General features: G+C 38.7%; 1 protein-coding gene across 8 annotated transcripts in view; it reads left to right on the top strand.

The window, feature by feature from the left end:
* The window catches only part of LOC116846486 (protein rhomboid), a 185,261-nt gene that overhangs the window by 133,051 nt on the left and 29,470 nt on the right, over positions 1-22,740 (top strand). Inside the window, exon 1 of one of the 8 annotated variants that reach the window (XM_032820379.1) lies at positions 22,219-22,341. The exons of the other annotated variants lie outside the window; for them this stretch is intronic. The gene's annotated coding sequence lies outside the window, so the exon portion shown is untranslated. Of the gene's footprint in view, positions 1-22,218; positions 22,342-22,740 lie in introns of those variants that run through there. 8 annotated transcript variants of the gene reach the window in all.

Raw genomic sequence — 22,740 nt, 5'->3', positions numbered from 1 at the left:
CTCGCCAGATGCGTTCGCGGGAAGAAATTTAAATGATGATTCGCTTGATCGTCAGAAAGAATCGACAAAACGCGGCGACGCCACGAGGCGCGGGCGACAAGCGTCGCCGAGATGACATATCGGGGGAGGCGATAGAACGCGTTATACACAGCCCTCTCGCGGCTGTACCCCGGGAGTCTCGTCTCATGACGAACTGTTCGAGCGAATCGCGACTTGCTGTTTTCTCCCCATCTCCCTAATCAGAGAGCCGAGGCCGCCGACGGGTGAAATTACAGGTGAAAAAGCGCAGCTTCTGTGCTAACTCAAAGTTAAACAGGCGATTTTATTTCAGTAGTCTTTGACTCCCTGGTTTTATGATAGATTTTCTCGTATTTTAATTAAAAGTTTGGTTTTGAGCTGATTAAAAACGGAGCTAACGAGATTTCTCCCGCGCTCTATACCCGAGAAAAATCTCCGGCAAACATATACCTGGTCACGTGACGGGAACTAGTTAGCTCTTGCTGTTTAGGCTTTGGTAGACATTGACTGTAAAAGAACTGAATAAGAGAATCAGGTTGAGATGAATTGTTGACCAGTATTAAGGTAATTCAATTTGTGCGTGATCTGATTGTGGCAACTAAAAATTAGTAAGGGGATCATTTGCATAGACAAGCTAAATATCGATATAGTTGCATTAATCAATGCTATATTGCAAAGCAGCGATGTTAGAAAACAAAAGCAATTCACTACGCGCACAGCTAGAGATATATATATGTGAAAACTGGTTCTGAGTGTATAAATATACATTTGTAGTTGCTGCGTAATGAGCCGCGTTTGTATTAACACAAAAAAGGTAAAAAAAGGCCAAGTGCACGCGCGTTAGCATTACTCTATTGAAAAATACAAGACAGTTTTATATACTCTCTACAAAAGAAATGATATCAAGAGGTTACATTCGCCAAGTGCAAATGATTAATCATTTTTTAATTTTATAAACATATATGGTTTTGATTATATAATATATTTATAAATTAAATATGTTATTAATAATATATTAGTAATATATTATTAAATAAAAAATAAAATAATAAGAGAAATACAATAATATTAAAAAAAATTATAATAACTTATACAAAAAGCTCTGGCGTGCCTTTTTTATAAACAAACGATTCTCTTATTTTAAGGATACCTATACAGCTAATATCAATAAAACATATCAATAAATACAGTTAATATCAATAAAAAAATCAACGTACTTATATTATTGATATATTTAATAATATATTATTAAATAAAAAATAAAATAATTAGAGAAATAAAAAAAATTATAATAACTTACACTAAAAAGCACTTGGCGTGCCTTTTTTTAATATTACATCGATAATCAATATAATATTTTAATAATGATTACAATAAGAGAACCGTTTGCCTATAAGAGTATCCCCAAGAGTATCGCAAAGAGTATCGCAAAGAGTATCGCAAAGAGTATCGCAAAGAGTATCGCAAAAAGTATCGGAAAGAGTGTCAGAAAGAGTATCAGTATCAGAAAAAGTTTATTTAAATTAAATCGAAACAGAGAGAGAGAGAGGGAGAAAGGGAGGAGGTTGGGAGGAAGGAAGGCAGGGAGGGAGATGGGGAGAGAAGGAGAGAGGAAGAGAGGGGGAGAGAGAAAGAGACGGAAAGAAACGGAGACAGAGATATTTACTCTCTCTCTCTCTCTCTCCCTCTCCCTCCCCCCCTCCCTCTCTCGCTCTCTCCTTCTCCCTTATTATTATTTATTTTTAATTTATTTCTTTATTTATTATTTATATTTCAACGTCTGTGTACAGCCTACTTCATTTACTAGAACAATACAGGTGCACGCATTTAACTAATAAAAAACAAAAAAAATTGTAAATAAAATAAGTAATATTACATGAAACGCGTGAACTGTCACTCGACTTCACCGCGATGACAGGTATAAGTCAGTAAATCGGTAATGGTAACACTCTCACCATCTTGCCATCTATCAGAGAAACATAGTCAACGGACATTTCTGTGGTGAAGAGACGACGTTTCTTACGCGAAATTTCACGATTTCGGACTTTGACCTAAAATAATTCAGCTTCTGGAGCACGTAGAGCAAAAGTAAAGACAGTTCTATTAAAAAATGTAAACTCAAGGAATCGATTAAGTCCATCCAGAACTTCATCAATTCAGCCGTTATATCCGAAACGAGAATCTAGCCTACATTCAATTAAAGTCGTCGCGTTAATATACATGGTAGGCCGCGTTGCTTCGCGCTTGCACTTGGCTTCGCGACACTACTGTGTCGCTTGATCATGTATAATATTATCACTGCTGCAACATAAGTAACTCAGCCATTACTCTTTGGTTACAGCAACCACAAAAATAGTTGTTTCTTATTTTACTATTGAATCTGGTTGGCACAACCAGATTTCTGTATGGATCAACCATATTGTTTTTTCCGTGTAAGATAATTTCTTTCAAAGATAATTAAAGTGATTTAAATTCTTGATAAATAGCGTCGTTAGAAAAGTATTTTCTAGACCAAGCTGGAAGCTAACCACGCCAAATGGACTGATAATTGGAGTAACTGATAGTTGGATTTTTATTAGATTTAGGCTTCGTTCGCTTTGGGCGCTTACGCGCTGTAAGCGTCATTCTATCTTTATCGCTCACTACATTCAAGAAGATAGAATGACGCTTATAGCGCATAAGCGCCCAAAGCGAACGCAGCCTTGGTTTCCGGATTTGAGCCGCGTGGATTCTTCTTTGTCTAATTCCGACGTTTCGTGAATATTTCAGTCCAGAGAGGAACGACCCGATGATAGTTGGATTATACTCAGAACTCGCAACCCATCTTGATTCTTCCTGACAAAAAGTTCGCCAGACTTTAATCAGAATAAACTAATTAGTAAATAATAGTTAATTTATGTCTATTTGAAACTGACAGTGTTCTGACCAATATTTTTTAGACACTTACTGCAATAAAGTCGTACAGTGGAAAGTCAATGTTACAAAAATTTCTGGCTTTATTAATCTTTTTCTTCGTGAGTGATCACCACAGTAAACATCAAAACACAAAGAGAGAGAGATACAAGAAAAATATAAACATATATAAAAGGCTAAAAAATATATGCATTTCTGTATAAACACAAGTATACATATTTAATGTTTCCGTGGAATAAGTAGTGCATAAAATATTTTTTTTTTTTAAATTAACACAACGCGCGCGCGCTAAATGTTTCAATTATTTTTCAGTCTTTTTCATAGGTATTCTTCGCCGAAATTCATTCTGTAGTTGACTATAAACTTGTTGAATTTCTGTTAACAATAAATTATTTTATTAAATATGGTCGGAAAAAGACTGTTTAGTATTATATTAGTTTAGTATTATATTATTATATTGTTTAGTATTATATTAGAAGTTGAAAAGAAGATAAGAATTGAAAATAAAAATTGACTAGAAAAATTGATAATAATTACATATGGGAACTGGTTGGAGTTTCACTGTCTACACTGAGAAAATAAATTGGTTAATCTAACTAAAATTATAGTTATTTTTGGCCTTAACCATATTCATTGTGAATAGGATGTAGGTAGTGATGCCGGATAGTAAGCAATATTTCTGGCCAGCAATATTGTGGCTTATTTTCTACTTGGGTAAATAAAACTGAATTGTAAAGGACAGGTGATCGCGTCGTTGAAAATTAGGATGAATCGGAGTGAAGGACCGTGTCGCGTGAAGTTGCTTTATGATCCGCGCCGAATTGAGTTTTTCGCCGGCAGTTTCGCGACTCGCGCGGCATCAATCGACGTCGCGAGCGTCTGGAAACATTCGACAGAAGTCGTCGGATAAAGGTGTAACGCAGTTACGGCGCTTTGCAAACAATGCAACAAAAGTGCATTGCGCTGAAAGCCCGCCGAACTCCGGAAAACGTCGCTCGCTATAAATTCGCGGCAAACGCGTCGCCCCACTTCGCCTCACCGTTAATCAATGGCGAAAGTTGGGGATGGTAAAGTGGATCACACACATTGTATTCTTCCGTGCGCGTACGCGGCAGCAGCAGCAGCAGTTTCTTGTCGCGAAATCGTCACCGTAAATCGCAGTCGCGACGAATCGTCGTACGACTGCGATGCGACGCAATTGTGTCCCGCGCGAGATCCGCATTTATATCGAGCGTGGCTAGAAATATTTGATGCGGCAAATGTTTCGGCGACCGGCAGCAGATAGGAGCGTTTTGAGGTTTTGATTCATCGCGCTCGATCGATCGCGCGTTCTATTCAATGAGTCCGTATAATACGCGGCTATATTTACGTTCGGCACGCTCGTCGCCGACTAATCCGTATCAATTTGCAACGGCCAGTCGCACGTACATCGTTCGTATTTTACGCGCAAATTCGCATCGGTTACCATTCGTTACATATTTCTGCTGTTAGATATTTCTATTGTTCTCTGCGAATATGCACGCACACAAACACACACACACACATTTATGTGTGTATATATATACACATATATACATGTATACGCACATATACATACATATATATCCGAAAATTCCGCTTTAATCGTGCAACAAATATGAACGTACAAGTATAATAGAATATACGTAAATGCAACACGCAACGCTCCCGCATACAGTAAGCCAAAAAATAGAATAAAATAAAACAGAAACAGAGAAAAAGGAGCGTTTGTTCGAGCCATTGTTTTTCGGGGGTGATTTCACAGGCGCCAGATATCGCAGTGTCTTTTTCCGATGCATGTTAATATACTGAGAGAAATAATATAAAAAAAATGACAAATATTTATTTGAAGTGGATACTAACAACATATGTTTACATGAATCTGAATTTTTTTATTTAAATAGAATAAACAATCGTTTTCATGAAAAGATTTTAAGAAAATATGCACAGAGAAAAACATGATTGATCTAAGTTTTTAGTTCCAACCATATTTTTTGTAGCGAAATAGTAGTATTAATAAAGTTTATTATGACTAATATTATAGTATAATTTAATTTAAAAAAATGGTGTTCTTAACCATAACTTACAATAATTATTTCTCTTATATAATTCTATAAATATAGTTATGAATACCAAACGTTTTTTTGTCAGTATATATTTTCTTATGAGAAAAATATTTTACATTGATATAAGCGAATATGTTGTTAGTAACCAACGAATAAACATTTTTTATTTCTCAGATATTTTTTCTTGCAGTGTAAACTAACTTTGACTGTGACTCGTCAGGTTTTTCACGAAGAGAATTTTACAGTAAATATTACTGTCAAATTTCGTAACCGAGGAATAGATCGACGTTCTAGTAATTAACTATTCTTTTATTTCATACACTGAAAGAAATAATAAAAAATAAATAAATTCATATTAATTCATTGGGGGGAGGCTCTAATAATATATTCACTCGAATTTAAATTATTTTATTATAATAGAATAAATAATAACTCACAAGAAGCTATAAATTTTAAAGAAATATATATTTTCTTATTTAAAAAATATTTTATAGTATAAATAACTACGTTATCGGTATATCTACCGCGACAAAATATTTTTTTTCTCAATGTGTATGTGTGTGTATGTGTGTACATACACATGGGGGAAGGCGCGTTCAGTTAGAAAAATCTTTCGACGATGTATTCCCCTTTGTGAAATTCACGCATCGATATCCTTCTCGTTGTGCTACACACCGAGTATACCCATTTCGAAACACACATCCCCAGCGGTTTATTTCTCGTCCGAGGGACAGAAGGGGAGAGAGAGAAGAACACCATTAACCCGTCCCGTTCGTACAACTACATCTCGTCAGTGTTCCATCTCTCCCGAGTGGCGTAACTCATTTAATTTTCATATCGAGCCCACTCCGTCGTAAATCTTATGGCTCGCCCTTCCTCCCGTCGCATACTCCCCCGCCCGCAGTCCACCCGTTCTAAAATGCGTTTTAGGTCCGCCCGTAAAAGTACTTAGAGCCCCGGAGTCTGTTTCGTCAGCAACGTGCTCGGGACACCGCCGACGACGATCGTAAACGGGATGCCTTGACAAGACCATTTTCTTCTCTGCGGTCTTTTAGAGGTCCTTAATGGTACTCGTAAGTTTGATACTCGCCGCCATGAAAAACGCGTCGCGTTTCGAAATCGCTCCGGAAAGCGCGTCGTCGATAAACTCGAGGGAAACGACTCTAAGGGCGCGGGCATTAATGTGTTCTGCGTTTTCCACCGCGTGGAAACGCCCGTCGTCCACGTCCCGTCGGACGACGTCTTGTCACGCTGTTTTCGAAACTAGTTTCCTCGCACGTAAACGTAAACGTCTAGGCTGTTTGTACGTTCCGTTAAATGCGGTTACCGCGGTAATTCAATCGTTGCATTCGACAATTGAAACTTAAAATCAAGCGAGCAAAACACGTGCTATCGAGGTAGAAAGTTTTAAGGTAAAGTGACAGAAAAGAACTCGAATTACTTATATCGCGTGCAAGGCTTGTCGTGTTTGTCAAATAGAATGAAAGATGGAGTGATCCACTTTTAAAAAATCAATAATTTTTACGAGTATAATAAGGAACATCGACTCAATATTTTGCAGAGATAAGGTCGTCTTATTTTCCTATTAATATCCAAATTTCTTGCTTCAAAACTTTTTGCACTAACTTAATATTGGGTTGTATAATAAGAAATTTCGGATTTCTTCGACAAAATGAAATGATTACACTTTTTTGTTACACTGAGAGGTAAAAATATTTTTTAACGGATACTAATAACATATCTTTTAAAATCTAAATTATTTTATTTAAATAGAATAAGTAATTGCTTTCGTAAAAAGCCAATGTTCTATTTTCTGAAAAATATCTTATATTGATATAAGTGAATATCATTATTAACAGAGCTTTTTTCTGGGAAAAAGATATTTCTTTTCTCAGTTTATTATAATTTGATAAGGTAACGTTGTGTGTACGATGTAAAGGATGGCAGAGAATCGCATAGACCAAAGCGACGCACGTACAGTTTCGCAAAAGTACAACGACACCAAAATAAAAGCATCCTATTTTGCATGAAAAATACGAGATCACTTATCACGCAATCCGACGAATTAGCGTTTGCGTAAATCGCTGGTAAATCCGCGTTCTTTCAAGATTCATAGAACAGTCGCGCTTAGATCATCTCGCGCATTTATCTCTCATCCTCGCGGCGATCTGCCGCGATGAATTCTCTTATTCTCATTGAAAAATGTCAATTAAAATGCAACGAGCCGCCGCTGCTGCTGCCGTCGCGACCGCTGGATGGAATTGTAAATTTTTGCGGTACGTATTGTCGTTATCCGCACGAGATACAACGTGGGAGCGCGCGATTACGTATCGCGGCAAGGCGTTGCTCTCATGTTATTCAAATTCGAGAATAAATCAGGAGCATCGATACGCGAGCCCGCTCACGAGCCCGTGTTCACTTGCGGCGGACCCTCTGAAAAATCGAGACGATACGTAACCGCCGGTTATAACCGGCATAAGCAGCGGGACCGAGACGTCTAACTTCGCTGGGCACGTCGACATTTCTCCTTTCATACATCTGAAACGTGACGGGATTCTTTTTGCGCCGCTGCGATTATTAGGTTTCCTCTTCGCCTTCCTCCCGTGTGCCTATGTGTATGTGTGCGTTCGTTGCCTGTGTTTGTGCGCGCGCGAGGCTGCTGGGACGAGGAGGGTGCTCGGGTTTTCTATGTTATTCAGATGCGATCATAAAACGGTACCACCATCAATATGCCGTCGGGGTTTACTGATACTTGAAAAATCGCCGGAGCAGTCGCCCGTATACAAATACGCGTAATCCGCGCCTCCCGTACGTAAAATTCGCGATAAGTGTAAAGGGCGCCGTTTTTGCCGGCGATAAATGCGCGCGACGCGCCTGTGTACACTGCGATACGTGCGCATGTATTCATGCATTTCTGCGAGGTATTTGGGAATTGATCGCTCGTCTCCGCGATGATAAACCCGCGGCTTATCAGCGGATTTTTGTTTCCGAACACGTTGCGTGTGTTTGTCCGAATGGCGGGACACGCGCTGAAAGACAAGCGTATGAAATATCAAAGCGCTGGTAATCCAGATGCGCCCAGAGCGCGATAAGGCGGAAAGATATCGCGTTTGCAAATCGCTAATGCATCACGGGCCCGTGTTTTTTTGTAAGGGATCCCGCGGGTATGGATGAACGAACATCACCGTCGCGTTTTCTCTCCTCCCGTCCCTCCTTGTCTCGCTCGTCGAATCAACCGGATGAAATGTTCGAACGGCCGAATTACCGAGATTACACGTGCTTTTACGAGCGTCACCGGTTTCGCGAGAGAGCTCGCGCGGATTATAAACATTAATAGACTCGATCGCGCAATGTGAATTACGCACACACACACACACGTACCTATACATGTAGCGAGTGTGCGCTCGTAGATAAAATTAATATTAATAACGCAGTCGGAAAACACGAGGGGCTGTATTAATTTTAACGTTAAGAGATATATATATATATATATATATATATATATATATATATATATATACACATACACGTGTACGCATCTTGTGAAGATACGTGTTAATTTCGCGGATTAATTGACGACCTCACAACGAGACTTGTCGTGCTTGACTCGTCGTGAAATTTTGACAGTCGTCGATACAGACGCGGATTACAGAAACGCTTCATTAACGATTCATAAGCTATAAGCCAAATCGGTTCGTCGTTTAATTAATCCAGTATTTAATTCGGAAAGCTCTTTTAAGTCCTGACGAGAGATAAAGTAAAGTAGGATAGAGCAGAGTTTTTAGAGCAGAGAAAGAGAGACAGAAAGAGAGAAGAGGAGCTGTCGCAAAACAAATCAGATGAAATCATCCCGCTTATAAATTCGCCAACGACATTACGCATGCCAATTCAATATGCTCGAGCACAAACCTCTCTCTCTCTCTCTCTCTCTCTCTCTCTCTCTCTTGAAACACGAGACGCTTTTAGTACAGTTGAAATTTTTCCATTTTAAACCGGCGGACGGGAGCCACTCCCTTTCTCTCTCTCTTTTTCTTTTGTCCTCTATAAAATCGCCGGCTTCCTATACAATTCGAGTGCAAAGTTTCCGTACGTAAATTTCTCGAACGTATTACCCACCGCCGCCGTCGACCTAATAGTCCCATATCGATCGTCGATGAAATACCGCGCTTCGTAATTAACTTTGCGTTAGTAGGCAGCATTTTGGCAAGGGCTCTTCCGGCAATCGCGGCCGTCTGACAAGCACGCCCGCGCCATTACACCGCGAAAGTTCCAAGTTGTCCAAGGAAGACAAGTTGTCTCTTTATTTTCTTCTTCATCGAGATAACAAAGCTCTGCGACACGAGATGCGTTCGTTCAGTCAACTGATTAAAGGTTGCAACTCCTTTCCTCGACGGAGTTTCGCGACTCGTATCCAGTAGAATTTGTTTTCTCAGTAATTTTCAGTAGATACATTTTCCCGCTGAATACACATAGCGAATATATATTATAGCTTTTTTCATGAAAATTCTTTTCAATTTTATTATGTTTCTAGTAATGCAAGAAGAAATCGTCAGTAAGGTCTTGCTAAGAAACATAGTAAATTCTGCTAGAAACTTCTGTCAAAAACTCTGAAAAATATCTAAATTAAACATATATTCATTCGTAGTGAGTACTAGTAATATATATTTATTTAAATATCTAACTATTTTTATCTAAATAGAATAAACAATTGCTTTTTCGAAAAGTTATGGTTTCAAGAAAATATATATATTTTCATTCAAATATTTTTCATTAAAAAAACTTGTGTATATGTTATCAGTAGTCACCATATAAATATATTTCATTTGGACATTTTTCCTCTCAGTGTAGCCAATTTTGTTAGAGAAACATAGCAAATTTCTTAATGGTACACTTCAGTTCCTACATAGGAAAAGAAGTTTGATTGGATTAATTAAATTAACAAACAAATTTATAGGATTTCCTAACCTGAACATAATTCTGGTAACCACAACCGGAATTTACCTCTGGTTCGCTCATATTCCACCAAAAATTTGGTTAATTCAACCAAATATTTTTTTGCCCTGTAAGATATAAGTGACTCACACGAAATGGAAAAACAGTCAATTATTGCCGAATCTCGATTTATTTCTAGGTCACAAAATTCTTCACGATAATCTCTGCTACAAAAAGTCTCCCTGTGCACGAAATGCATTGCAAAAGATATATCGCGAGTGAAAGTGTTGCAAGCTTCGATCAGCCAACTGAACGAACCGACAAGAGCACACGTGGACGAGAGTCGCGATAATAATTAGCCGCGCGGCCTGCACATTTATTATTAGCACGGTAACACGCGTCGCGGGACTCGTACGTGTCAATTTTGTCATGCATCTCGACAGGCGATCGCTCAACGAGATCCCGTAATGCGGCGAACGTCGAAACTAATCGACGCGATACAGACGAGAGCGTGTTGAACCAGCCATTCCGTGTAACAACGATTCTTACAATCGCTCGACGATTCGCATTTTATTTATGACCGAGCCAGAGGAGAAGGACTGATGCCGAATCCGTCGATTATGGCATTGTAGCGAAGGGGGGAGAGCAGCCCGAACTGCGGGCGCGTTTGATTGCCCTTTTAAATCGAGTAATTAAGCGCGACGCGCATTTCCGCGCTGATGGTTAATCGTCGCTGCGAATGACAGAAATAAAGGCCGAAATTACTCGCCTTGACACGTTAAACGTGCGCGTCAGCCCGGCCGGCTCTCCTCTCGCCGATCATCGCGCCTCGCCCTCCCTCCCTCTCTGCGCCCTTTCCCCGCCAGCGCTCTCGCGGCCCGGGTAATATTAATCGCGATAAAGTGTTTAGCCATTTTATGCGGGCGCGTGCATCAATGCCGTCGGTGGCGACGGCGGCGGCGGTGGCAGCGGCACGTTCGGAAATTACGCGCATTAAAGCTAAACAACGTAACGGCTCGCGTAATAACAACGTCTGCCTTTAGCGCGGCCGCGACCGCGCGCGCACACCGCCGCGGTAATGTAGCATAGTCATGAATACTAAATGCAAATGTTACACGCAAATGAAACGGAGAGGCTGCCGCCGGCACGGGGGCGAGACCGGCAGCCTTGCAGTAATTGCATTAATTTTGAAGCCCTGAGACGGCTAACGCGAGTACACGTCGTGTCGGCGAGGAACGCGATCTAAACACTCCGCCGCGTTGGATCCTAGTGTCAAGTCACCGGGCTCGTTGTTGCCGCGTTACCACTGCCGCCACCGCCGCCGCTGCTGCTGTTGCTAGCAACGTAAATAAGATCCTCTGACCTTTGCCGAAACGCAAGCACCGCTTTGCTCCGCTAACGCGGCATTTTGCCAGCTTTACTGATAAGGCTCCTCGTTCATTCGCGCTCTCACTCTTTCGCTTTCTCAGCGGATGCTCGAGGCAGGCACGGCGCTCTGGAAAACCTCGATAGCCAGTGGTTTTCGAGATGTTTTGGCGCATTAGATGTTAAATCGCCGTTGGAAAATTGTATGTGCAAAATGAACACAAAGGTGCGCGAGGCTATGTGTAAGAGCCTAATTGCGGTTGCTTGGTGCGTGTGCCAAGTGAAACAATTCATGGGAGGGTCTCGTTGTTTGAAACAAGTCGGACTCACGCGTAGAATTATATTCCTCAGCCTTTATTTTCCATATATGGTGAACCTATCTTGTTCATTCAAGCTATCCTTTGATTCCCAATTAAGACGGTATTAAATTCCCTTTTGCACATTCCTATATTAATTAACGGTTGATTGACTTATTAATTAGTTTTACTTTATGTTGCGGAAAACACTGCCTCAACCAGGAAAGAACCGCGATTAGATTATCTTACTTTCTTCATGATTGTTCCTATGAAGAGCTTTTACATATAGGGTGTTTCCTAAGTATATGTCAAAAATATAGGGGATGATTTCTCGCATCAAAATAAGAGAAGAGTTTTTGTTTCCAAGATATGCGAAAGGGATGACTGAAAAGAAGTATTTTTTTTGCGAATAAAGGGACAATGGTACAACAAAAATTCTAAATTTTGGTTTTTTTACTTAGATAGTAAAAAAAAGTAATATTTTATTCATTCAATTTTATTATTTTAAAAATGTTTTATTGAAACATATTTTTGCTATTTTCTCAATAACAATACATGAATTCTGAAGAATAACATTTTTGTGTATAAATTTCTGAGGATTCCGGAACTAAAGTCGTATTTATCCTACCTAGGGTAAAAAAGTTATGCGCAAAGTAAGGGTAGTTATTATCTAGTAATCAACTCCTAACTTATTTTCTAGGGACGAAAGAGCCGTCTTAAAGTATGATCTATTATCAGTGCTAGATGTCTTTTTATTTGCAAAAAAAAGACTTATTTTCAGCCACCCTTCCCAGGGAATATATCTCGGATATATTCATATGAATTGTTTTCTGATTTTGACGTGAAGAGTCACTTCTTGCATTTTTTACATGTACTTAGGGAACACTCTGTATATTCGAATGTTTCATGTATTTTCAAAGCTCCTCAATCACGACACACATATGTATATATTTTTATACTTTATATTTAATCTACATCACATGCACCACGTGTGCTACTCCCTTAGTTAGCTGCACGTATTTTTTTTTAGCACATACGTTTCGTGCATCGCGTGTGGAAATTCTTTTCCGAAATTAGCCGGCACGAAACGCACACGAGAACCTCGGCTGTTTCTTCGTTGCGTGCTCGCGTTGTTCGATTATTTCTCAACCACAGGGTCGGATATTCAGAACAGGAACATGGGACGAGACGAGGAATCATGGTGAGCAAGGGGAATCGAAATTGAAGCGCGCGGAACGTACAAATTCGCGAGACCTCTTCGCCGTCGTTCGATCTCTCCGCCACGAGATTCCGCAGAGTCGGTTCTTTCAAACAACGAGCGGGACTTTTCGTCGCTTGGGATCCGAGCCGACTCGACTCCGCCAGCGGACGAGCCCTTCCGCCGAGGGAAGTTTCCTCTCTCGCAAACGAAGACACCGACGACGACGACGATGTCCTTACAACGACCTTCTCTTATAAGCGGGCTCTCCCGGGCCGCGGGATTCATGGGAATTCATTTAAATCGGGAACGAGCTCTGCGGAAAATCGCCTTGAAATATTCCAGCACGATTTACATGTTTGCGCGGCGACCTGTTCTTGCGCGGGCCGGAAGCTTCCCTACGGCATTTCCGTTTCCGGTCTCGATGACGCCGTCGCTTCTCTCCGACTCTGTCCGCGGCCTCTGCTCCAGCTGCCGCGACTAGACTCAATATTTTCTTCGTGCGTTTACACTGTCAAGCTTCCGACTGCTTGTTTATTGACAGCCGAAGACTGCCCGATGTTCGAATATGATTGCGTGTACAAGGTGGAGGCGCGTCGGTTCTTGGCCACCTGAAACGCTTCTCGCGTTTTTAAGACCTCCGCGGTCGGGAGATTTAATGGGGAGGTGTCTGAGAATAGTTTTCTTTTCTAAACTTATCGCGCGTGCCAGGAAGCACGAAAATTTCCGTCGCGAGACGAATAATGTAGCGTGAGGGTTCTGGCTGTTCGCCTCTTCTCGAATCTTACTTGGGTCTATACCATTTAGTCGATCTAACACAATCTAATTTCGCTGAATACTAATCTCGTTAGTTGATATTGAGCATGTGCTATCTGGTTACCAGTGATAGGCGCTGTAATTCAAGTCTCATTGGTATAAGTACAAAACATAACCAACTGTATAATAAATTAAATAAGATAAATTAAAAAGGATAAACTCGGATAAGATGGCCATACTTTTTTAAAATGCAAACAAAAATACATTTCTTATTGTTATTTCTTAATAGCGTTTGGCACATCACTGCACTGAAGCCTACAGTACATAATACCATCAGAGTTAAAAAGAAAATACTTCAGTGAAATTATTTATTACAAAAATATCAAAACATGAGCATTGGCTATCTTATCTAAATGTTTAAAACAAGATGGCCATAAGGAATAGATAACCATACATATTTTATGTTCTGTATCTATTATTTTATAAAATAATAGGTGAAAAATAATTTGTGAAAAATATAATACACATATAAAATAGAAATCTCTATTACAAAACTTAAATTCTAAATCCAATTTTTGATCAAAACATATTGCACATAAGATTTAATTACTGTAATATTGAGAGTAATTTTTGAAATATAACGACTTTTGTTTTATAAATGTTAGAATGATAGTGGGCTATCTTACCTAAAATGTGAGTGAAAGACGATTATAATAGTATTTATAAATAGATAGTGAAAATAAAAATAAAAATGCATGTTATATTACAATTTACATACCTACTTTATGTATCTAACGTTGATTGCAACAGCTTAACTGTAATTTATTCGACGTTACAGCAAGTTTTAGTGGATACATGAGAAATTTTACAGGTAGTCAAAAATAAAAATAAAGTATAATATTCATAATTTTGCTATTTCGAAAAATGTACGCACATACACTACGATAAATGTCGATTATCTTTGTGATTGACTACACAAACGCAATGTTTTGCAATTATTAGAGAAATTACAGCCTATGGCCATCTCTGATGGTATTATATCCGAGTTTACCCTACATAACCGACAGTGAGCCAATGCAACGATTTAACGAATACGTGCATCGCGAATCGTACTTATTTGAATTGAGCATCGGAATTTAATGCTAATAACTTATTTACTTAAATCTAGACTCTTTTATTTAAATGCAAAATATCTAAAAAGATGTTAACAATTATATGAAGAATAAGTTACTTCTATTATAAGCGTTAACATTTTCTGAAACATCCTGTAGAATAAATAATTGCTTTCATGAAAACCTATGATTGCAAGAAAACGAGGAAAAATATTTGAAAATTTACTTCACTTGAAAATTCACAGAAAGAAACTTTATATATCTCACAGATAAACATTTTTTAGTATTTTTTCTTATTTGAAAAATATTTTATATTAGTATAAGTAAATATGTTATTAGTATCTACTGAAAAAATATTTCTTATTTTTTCGGTATATTTTCTCTCAGTGTAGAAATTTATTTCATGATCCTGGTTAACTTGATCCTCATTAGTTATCTAATTTGTATAAGATTGTTGTCAAATCTTAATTATTAATAATTATTATTGATAAAGTTCTGATTGCTGCGTTGCGTTATATAACTTAACAGAATTTGATAACATCATCTTATACAAACCAGATCGCTGATTGGGCTCAACCTGAACAGGAGCATGAGGTGAATTTTCTAGCCGGGTTGCAAATCAATGTGACAATCAAAACGTGAAAGATAACGGCGAGAATTACGAAAAAACACGGAAGCGTAAACGTTACACGCAACGCTACAGCAGAACTTACAAATTATACACTCCATCCGTCCTACTTGTGAACGTAGAAAAAAAGAGGAAGAAGAAAGAGAGAGAGAGAGAGAGAGAGAGAGAGAGAGAGAGAAAAGGAAAAACGGGATAACAGATAAGGAAAACCCGAGAAATAAGGGAAAATGTTTGAGCACCGGGCGATTCTTGGGGCGCATTCGTCTTCGAATGGAAGGAACGAATTGGCCCGTACGTTGTAACGGATTTTCGTTGCAGCGAAACGATGACGGATCGAAGGTAATCGAGTTCTCGTGCGCCGCGAACCAGAAAACACACGGGACGGAAAACACGGACAAGCGACATGGTCGCCGTGTAATTTCAGGTGGTAACGCCGTTAGACGTTGTAATACCGATGGGAACTGAAAACCACTCGGTCCGTCCGCCCGAAATGTCGCTGTGTAATCGAGACACGAATCTCCTTCGCGCCAGTGCACACGCTCGCGAGCGTCCTCTGTCGCAGGTAAATTTCATAATTAATCGCCTTCTCTCTCTCTCTTCCCCCCTCCTGCTCCTCGACAGACGTTTGTCAAGCTTCTTCGTCAGCGAATTCCACCTCGGACTTGGCCGGAGTTTCCGCTCTAAATCGCCGTAGACGATAGTCGGCTTCCGAGCAGCCCATGAATTTTCGAATATCGCGGGACGCGAGACTCGGCAGGATGTCGTACGAAAGATCGTATCGTTCGTGCCTCGACGATCTCAAGAAAATTGAAAAACGAAAAATGAGAGGACTGCTCAATTCGAGCGACGCGAGACTTCGGGAGAGTTTCGCCGTAAGAAGCGTCTAAATGACATTCAGGAAGCACTCGGAAATAGTTATATTGTCAAATGTTTCATACGAGTTATTAATTTTTCAGAAATTGAAAAATATACTTTTAAAATATTTGCTGTCTCTTGCGAAATTTATGTTGCTCAGCATGATAGACCTTACTGATAATCTATTCCTAGATTACCAGAAGTATAGAAAAATTAAAAAGAATTTACACGAAAAGAAAAAAAACTATAATAATCTCTCCGTATATTATTACGTGCATTATTCGCGTCCGAAGACGCAGTTCTCGAAATTTATCAGCGCGGATATTCCTCGTGAAGAGTTTGCTCTTATCCGTCCTGTTCCCTCAGCATAAACAGCTATTAGGAAAGATTTTACGCTGCGATATGAAATATGAGAGAAAGCTAATTAATTAATCCTCAATCTTATGTATACCTTCGCGAACAATCTACTAAGCTATTCCGCCGGCCGTTTTCATCAGCCGGCGATTTTTAATTTTAACGAGATCTAAGTGCTACAGTTAATTTTAATAAAACGATTTAATTAGAGCGGAAGAGGAACGAAATGGCGGGCTGATTAAGCGGCACGGGCGCGGGAATGCCTTGAGAAAGGCACTTGAAAGTATTCTACCGTCGACAAATGGAACGCTGATTAACGCGCTAAACGATTCCTCCAGCCGCGGCGCAATTATTTTAGAACGCGCAGCGATGCCGCCCGCGCGCGGCATCGTTCTCTTGAGTTCCGTCCGCAAACACTGCCAGCCGGGGCTTCTCTCTTCCTGTCGTACTTGGACGGCGCTCGTTGCAATTCAACGGGCTCAATGTCGTTGCGACATGATGTAATTGCGATTTACAATTATTACAGAGTGGGTGGGTTAGGTTAACTTGAAGGCGAGCGCGGCGCGATCCCGTATAAACGCCGGAAGTGCACTCTTGCGCAAAAGTAATGACTAACGACTTGGGCTCCCGAGTACCTAAGAGTCGTTCTACATTAGTTGCAAGTCTCAAGGTTGCAAGAAAATTGACCAATCACAGTCAATTCTTCTTTGATTGTAAGAGGAACGATCGACTGTGTCTCTTTCTACTACTGGAAAGGTTACTCGTGCGTGGCGATGGAGGGACGAAAGGGAGTGGTGCGAGTCGAAAATCGGTCGAAACGTGCAACACGCGTGCCGAGCTCTGTTCTAAAATAATATTCAAGTAGTCTTGTCCTTTTACACGAGAAATGAGAACTACTTATTTTAGCAAGTACTAATAACATATTTACTTAAATATAAATTATTTTATTCTAACAGAATAAACAATTGCTTCCATAAAAAGTGAAGATTATAAGGAAATGTTCATCGCTTTATCGAAAATCGGGATTTAAAGAATTAGAAATGAGAACTACTTATTTTAGTAAGTACTAATAACATATTTACTTAAATCTAAATTATTTTATTCTAACAGAATAAACAATTGCTTCCATAAAAAGTGAAGATTATAAGGAAATGTTCATCGCTTTATGTGTGAAAAATATTTTATAATAATAAATATTACAATTAAATAAAAGTTGTTGGTGCCCATCGAATAAATATTTCTTATTTCTTATATATCTTTTTTCTCAATGTAAATTGAGTCAATCAAAGAAATACAAAAAAAATGTGCTTTTAAATGCAAGATAAGAATAAGATATTTCTTCGGCAATTTTCCCTGACAAAAGGCTTTGAACGTAAAAGGTATTGAACGTAGACACGAGTATCGGGATTAGACCGGTTCTTAGTTACAATTTAGATCAGTTGCAATTCGCAAGATCGTAAGAAAATTTATTGGTAAATTGTAACTAAGAACTGGCCTAATCTCGATACTCGTGCGATAAAAGGACAAGACTACTTGAATATTATTTTAGAACAGAGCTCGGCGCGCGTGTTGCACGTTTCAACCGATTTTCGACTCGCTCCACTCCCCTTCGTCCCTTCATCGCCACGCACGAGTAACCTTTCCAGTAGTAGAAAGTTATTGGAAATATACGTTTACAAGTCATATACTTCTGAGTCTCGAGCAGTTCGCAAGTCAAAATTGCTCGAAATATGCGAACTCTGTTCTAGAATGATCCCACAAACGTTCAAAGCCTTTTGTCAGGGAAAATTGCCGAAGAAATATCTTATTCTTATCTTGCATTTAAAAGCACATTTTTTTTTGATTGACTTAACTTATATTTCTTTAATTGACTCAACTTATATTGAGAAAAAAGATATCTAAGAAATAAGAAATATTTATTCGATGGGCACCAACAACTTTTATTTAATTGTAATTATTATTATAAAATATTTTTCACACATAAAGCGATGAACATTTCCTTATAATCTTCACTTTTTATGGAAGCAATTGTTTATTCTGTTAGAATAAAATAATTTAGATTTAAGTAAATATGTTATTAGTACTTGCTAAAATAAGTAGTTCTCATTTCTCATATATTCTTTCTCTTAATGTACCTAAGACAAATTAGCTCTTAACAGGATAATTAGAATCTTCGCGATCACGAAGTGTTCGCTGCAAAGAAGTGTTAATAATGCAAAACGCCACTGCGAAAGTCGTCGCGAACTTTTGGACGTTGCATTCCTTGGAGAAAAAATAAATAAAAAGTTTAACTGACGCATTTCACGGTGCGTCTTGAAGGGAATAGAGTCGATATCGCTGCGACACAGCTTGATGTCGTAAAATTGCTAGTGATTTACTTCGAAGTGTGATCAGGCGTCTGGAAATTATTACATGGCGGAGAGTAAAAATTCGTGTTGCACTTCCGCCTCGTTAAGGATCTGTCCTAGAGATTTATGAAAAAGGTTCCGCGTACCGTTTTCTTCTTTTTTTTTTACAAAAATGAAAAAGTCACTTTACGCGTTTTTATATTATTACGCGCAACCGAATCAAAGTTCTCATTATTATTATCTGTTTTTCTTTTAAATTGCATCTTATACCTGTCAAAAATACAATACACGATATTTTGCATTATAAATTTAAAGCAGTTTTTCATTAGTTTTTTTAATATAGATTAACGCGAACACGAAAACCGAGGTCTCGGATAATACTATTCAACCCTCATTCCGAAGAAATAGAATAGAAGCATGGAATCGTCCTTATTTAGAAGGACGATTCCATGCACAAAAGCGTGGTAATTTTTCCTTCCCAATTGTTTTTGACTCAAGTCGCTACGACATCTAAAAGTGAAGTTTGTATCGATCCATGTCGATCTTCGATCCGGTGTTAACTCTTTATCGCACTGTGTCCCGAGTTGAAATTTTGATTTTACTTTCGACTTCAGTATTTCATTTAATGTCTACTCTCTTTGAGATTCTAAAAAAGCCTACATCAACTTACAAATAGCATTTTGTGCATTTTCTATCACTTAGATGCGCTAAGTGGAACCTCAATATTTCTACACATGTTTTTTAAATATACACTGATCCTTTAGAATTTACAGATGTGAGAAAATTCAGGTCGAACATAGAACTAAAATTTTGACTCGGGACAAGTCACTTCGCGACGTGTGATTGATAATAGCCGCGTTTGAGTCGCTCTACATTAGTTGCAAGTCTCAAGGTCGCAAGAAAATTGACTAATCACAGTCAATTCTTTTTTGGTCGTAAGAAGAACGATCGATTGTGATTGGTAAATTTTCTTACGATTTGCAACTAATATAGAATCGGCCTTTCACGACTCTGTTTTGACGTCTCGCGCGTGCGCGATGATAGATCGCTCGTTACCCCCACTCCGTGGACCAGATAAAAGTGTCATCGTTCGGCCACGTGCTCGCTGCAACCACGTGGTCGTTTATCTCTTGCACTTGCGATTGATAATGACGTGCTTAACCGCAGGATCGTCTCAACTTCGTAAAAGCTTCCCCCAAATCTTTGCAGTGTTTATCGCCTTCATCCTTGAACTACTTCATTCCTGGATCGCCAGGAATGAAGGCAAAATGTTAGATGACTTCTCTATTCAGTTTAATGAGTTTCACTTGCGCGCGAGCGCTGGAATATCTGAATCCAGACGTATACGATTACGTTGTATAATGTAAAGTAATTTTGTTAATTTAAAAATAACTGAAATTATAATTGCCATCTTCTTCTGTACGCGGATATTGAAAAAAGAACATTATAATTAGAATCATATCTCAATATCGTGGAAGAGAAAGAGATCGATCACAATTGGTTATTAAAATGCAACGGTTTCAATTTGCAGCATAGTGTAGAGTAACGATACGTTCAACTCGAGGGTGGAATAATCGATCGCATTTTATTATCGGCTTAATGCAGATCAGCAAAATTAGCATTAAGCTTTTTGATCGCCAAAGTTTCGCATGTGACCCGAGTCGGGACTCGCTTTAATTAGGCAAGTATCACGCACACAACGCAGAAATGTAATTTGCTCTCGCGTGGTCGTCACGGCGATGCGCTAAATTATTCTTCAGCGATTTACTGAATAATTTACGTGCTTTATGCGCACCCGACGCGACACCTTATATGCTCATAGACCGAGAAATATGTTTAATAAATTTTTGCATATGCAGCAGCGCGGAAGCTGCTTTCTGCGTAATATCTTCGACGACGAGGGGAAATTATAATTCAGACGATGAATGTCCAAGAACACGCGGTTGTTTCGGTTTATTTCTAACACGAGAACCGCATTTTCGCGTGAATTTAATCCTCCGTTATTCAATCGGAATTAAAAACCATACATTGGGAGAGGAAATATCTAATAAATGAAAAGTATTAATTCGGTGAGTATTAATAATATATTTACTTAAATCTAATTGCATTTTATGTAAATAAAATAAACAGTTGCTTTTATGAAAAACTAAGAAATAAATATTTCAAGAAATAAATATTTTCTCATTTGGAAAAAATATACTTATATATTTATACTAGTATAAGTAAATATGTTATTAGTTCTTTGAGGAAAAAATTACCTTAAAATCAACAAATGTCTTTTTGATGGATGCCATTAACATATTTACTTAAATCTAAATTCTTTTTATTTAAATTAAATATTGTTTACCTGATTTAAGTAAACAATATTTGGTTTAAATAAAGAGAATTTAGATTTAAATAAATATATTAATGGCACCCATCAAAGACATATTTGTTGTTTTTAAGATAATTTTTCTCTCAGTGTACTCACCGCGATTATTTTATTCCTTAGATATTTTTCCTCTCAAAAAATATAAAATAATGTAAATTTGATAAATGTGTACCGGAATATTCTATTAAAATTATAATAATTATATAGTAATTAAACAGAGTATTATAATATTACGATCATATATTTTGATCACCTACAATGAGAAAAATAATCTTGATATCTTTCCTGTTATCTGACAGCTTGTCGATATTATCCGTTATAATATTATCGGCAGATATCTATTGAATTACGAATACGGAGATACTGATTTTCTATAATCCTGTTTTCATTCAACTCGATAATTATAAACTTAAACAATTTCTACTTTATTGAATCTCAGTGCACAATAATACAGTTTTATTTTTGTACAAATAAAATTTCAAGGTAGTCGGCGGAATGCATCTGGCGCGTAAAATTTAGCCAACGGCGTGCCGCCGGATTAGAAGGGCTCGTGACGCCCGTAATTTCTTCTACCAAGTCGATTTAACGCAATTAAACCCCCCTTCAAAGTCAACCACTTTCGAGGCGTTCACACAAGTGGAACGACAAAGAGCGCGGCTTTGACGCCTTTTTTCAGTTTCGCGCTCAACGATTAATTCCCAGGATGGACCCTCGTTAGGCTTCAACGAGGTCGTTTCGGTTCTCACGTGTTCAATAATCGCGCATTCGCGACTTTGGTACCGTAGGTAAATGAATCGCTCGAAATTATCGATCGCTGCCTGACAAATACGATTATAGATTTCTGCGGGCGTCAGTCTGCAATTGATTTGTCCCTACAAGAATGTACCTCGCCTTGAAATAATTTCTAGTTAGGAATTCTGATTCGAGAAAATCCATTCTGATATTCCATCGATTATTCCAGTTATAAAGGGAACAGAATTAGTGCGAAAACAGATGGAACGCCAAGACGACGAAATCTGTCGAGATAACACGATAACGTTAAAGAGAACGTTGCAGAACGCGAGGGAGAGGAGACAGGCAGACTGCACGATTACACTTGGTTGAGGACTCGGTACGTTCGATATTTAGATTTGGCCATTTATTTTGAACAATTTTAACGACGATATTCACGTCGTTATCCGATACCGCCGCATCTCTCCGCTCTCGATTTGTTGCGAGATGACAAAGCCTGCATCGGACGGGCGTTTCGAGTGTCTCGCTGTAAAATGGCAAAATTATTCCGCGTGCCGTCGCGCGATTTTTATTCGAGCTCGTTTCACATGTCCGAGGCTTTATAATATTTTAAAAAAAAACTTTATTTTGACGCCACGCGATACACGCTGAAGAGGTTCGCGTCTCTGGGTCGCCCAGTAAAGGGTGTCCGAAAGTTCGTTATGCAGTCGCGTTGTACAGAACTCAAAGTGTGGACACAAAGCTCCTCTACCATTTCGCAAACAATCCGAAATTTCGG

Source organism: Odontomachus brunneus, unplaced genomic scaffold (assembly GCF_010583005.1).
Source record: "Odontomachus brunneus isolate Ranch 3 - 2012 unplaced genomic scaffold, Obru_v1 Obru_scaffold_065, whole genome shotgun sequence".
In the NCBI taxonomy this organism is placed as follows: Eukaryota; Metazoa; Arthropoda; class Insecta; order Hymenoptera; family Formicidae; genus Odontomachus; species Odontomachus brunneus.
The sequence above is the reverse complement of the archived record's forward strand: the minus strand, read 5'-3'. Positions and strand labels throughout refer to the sequence as shown.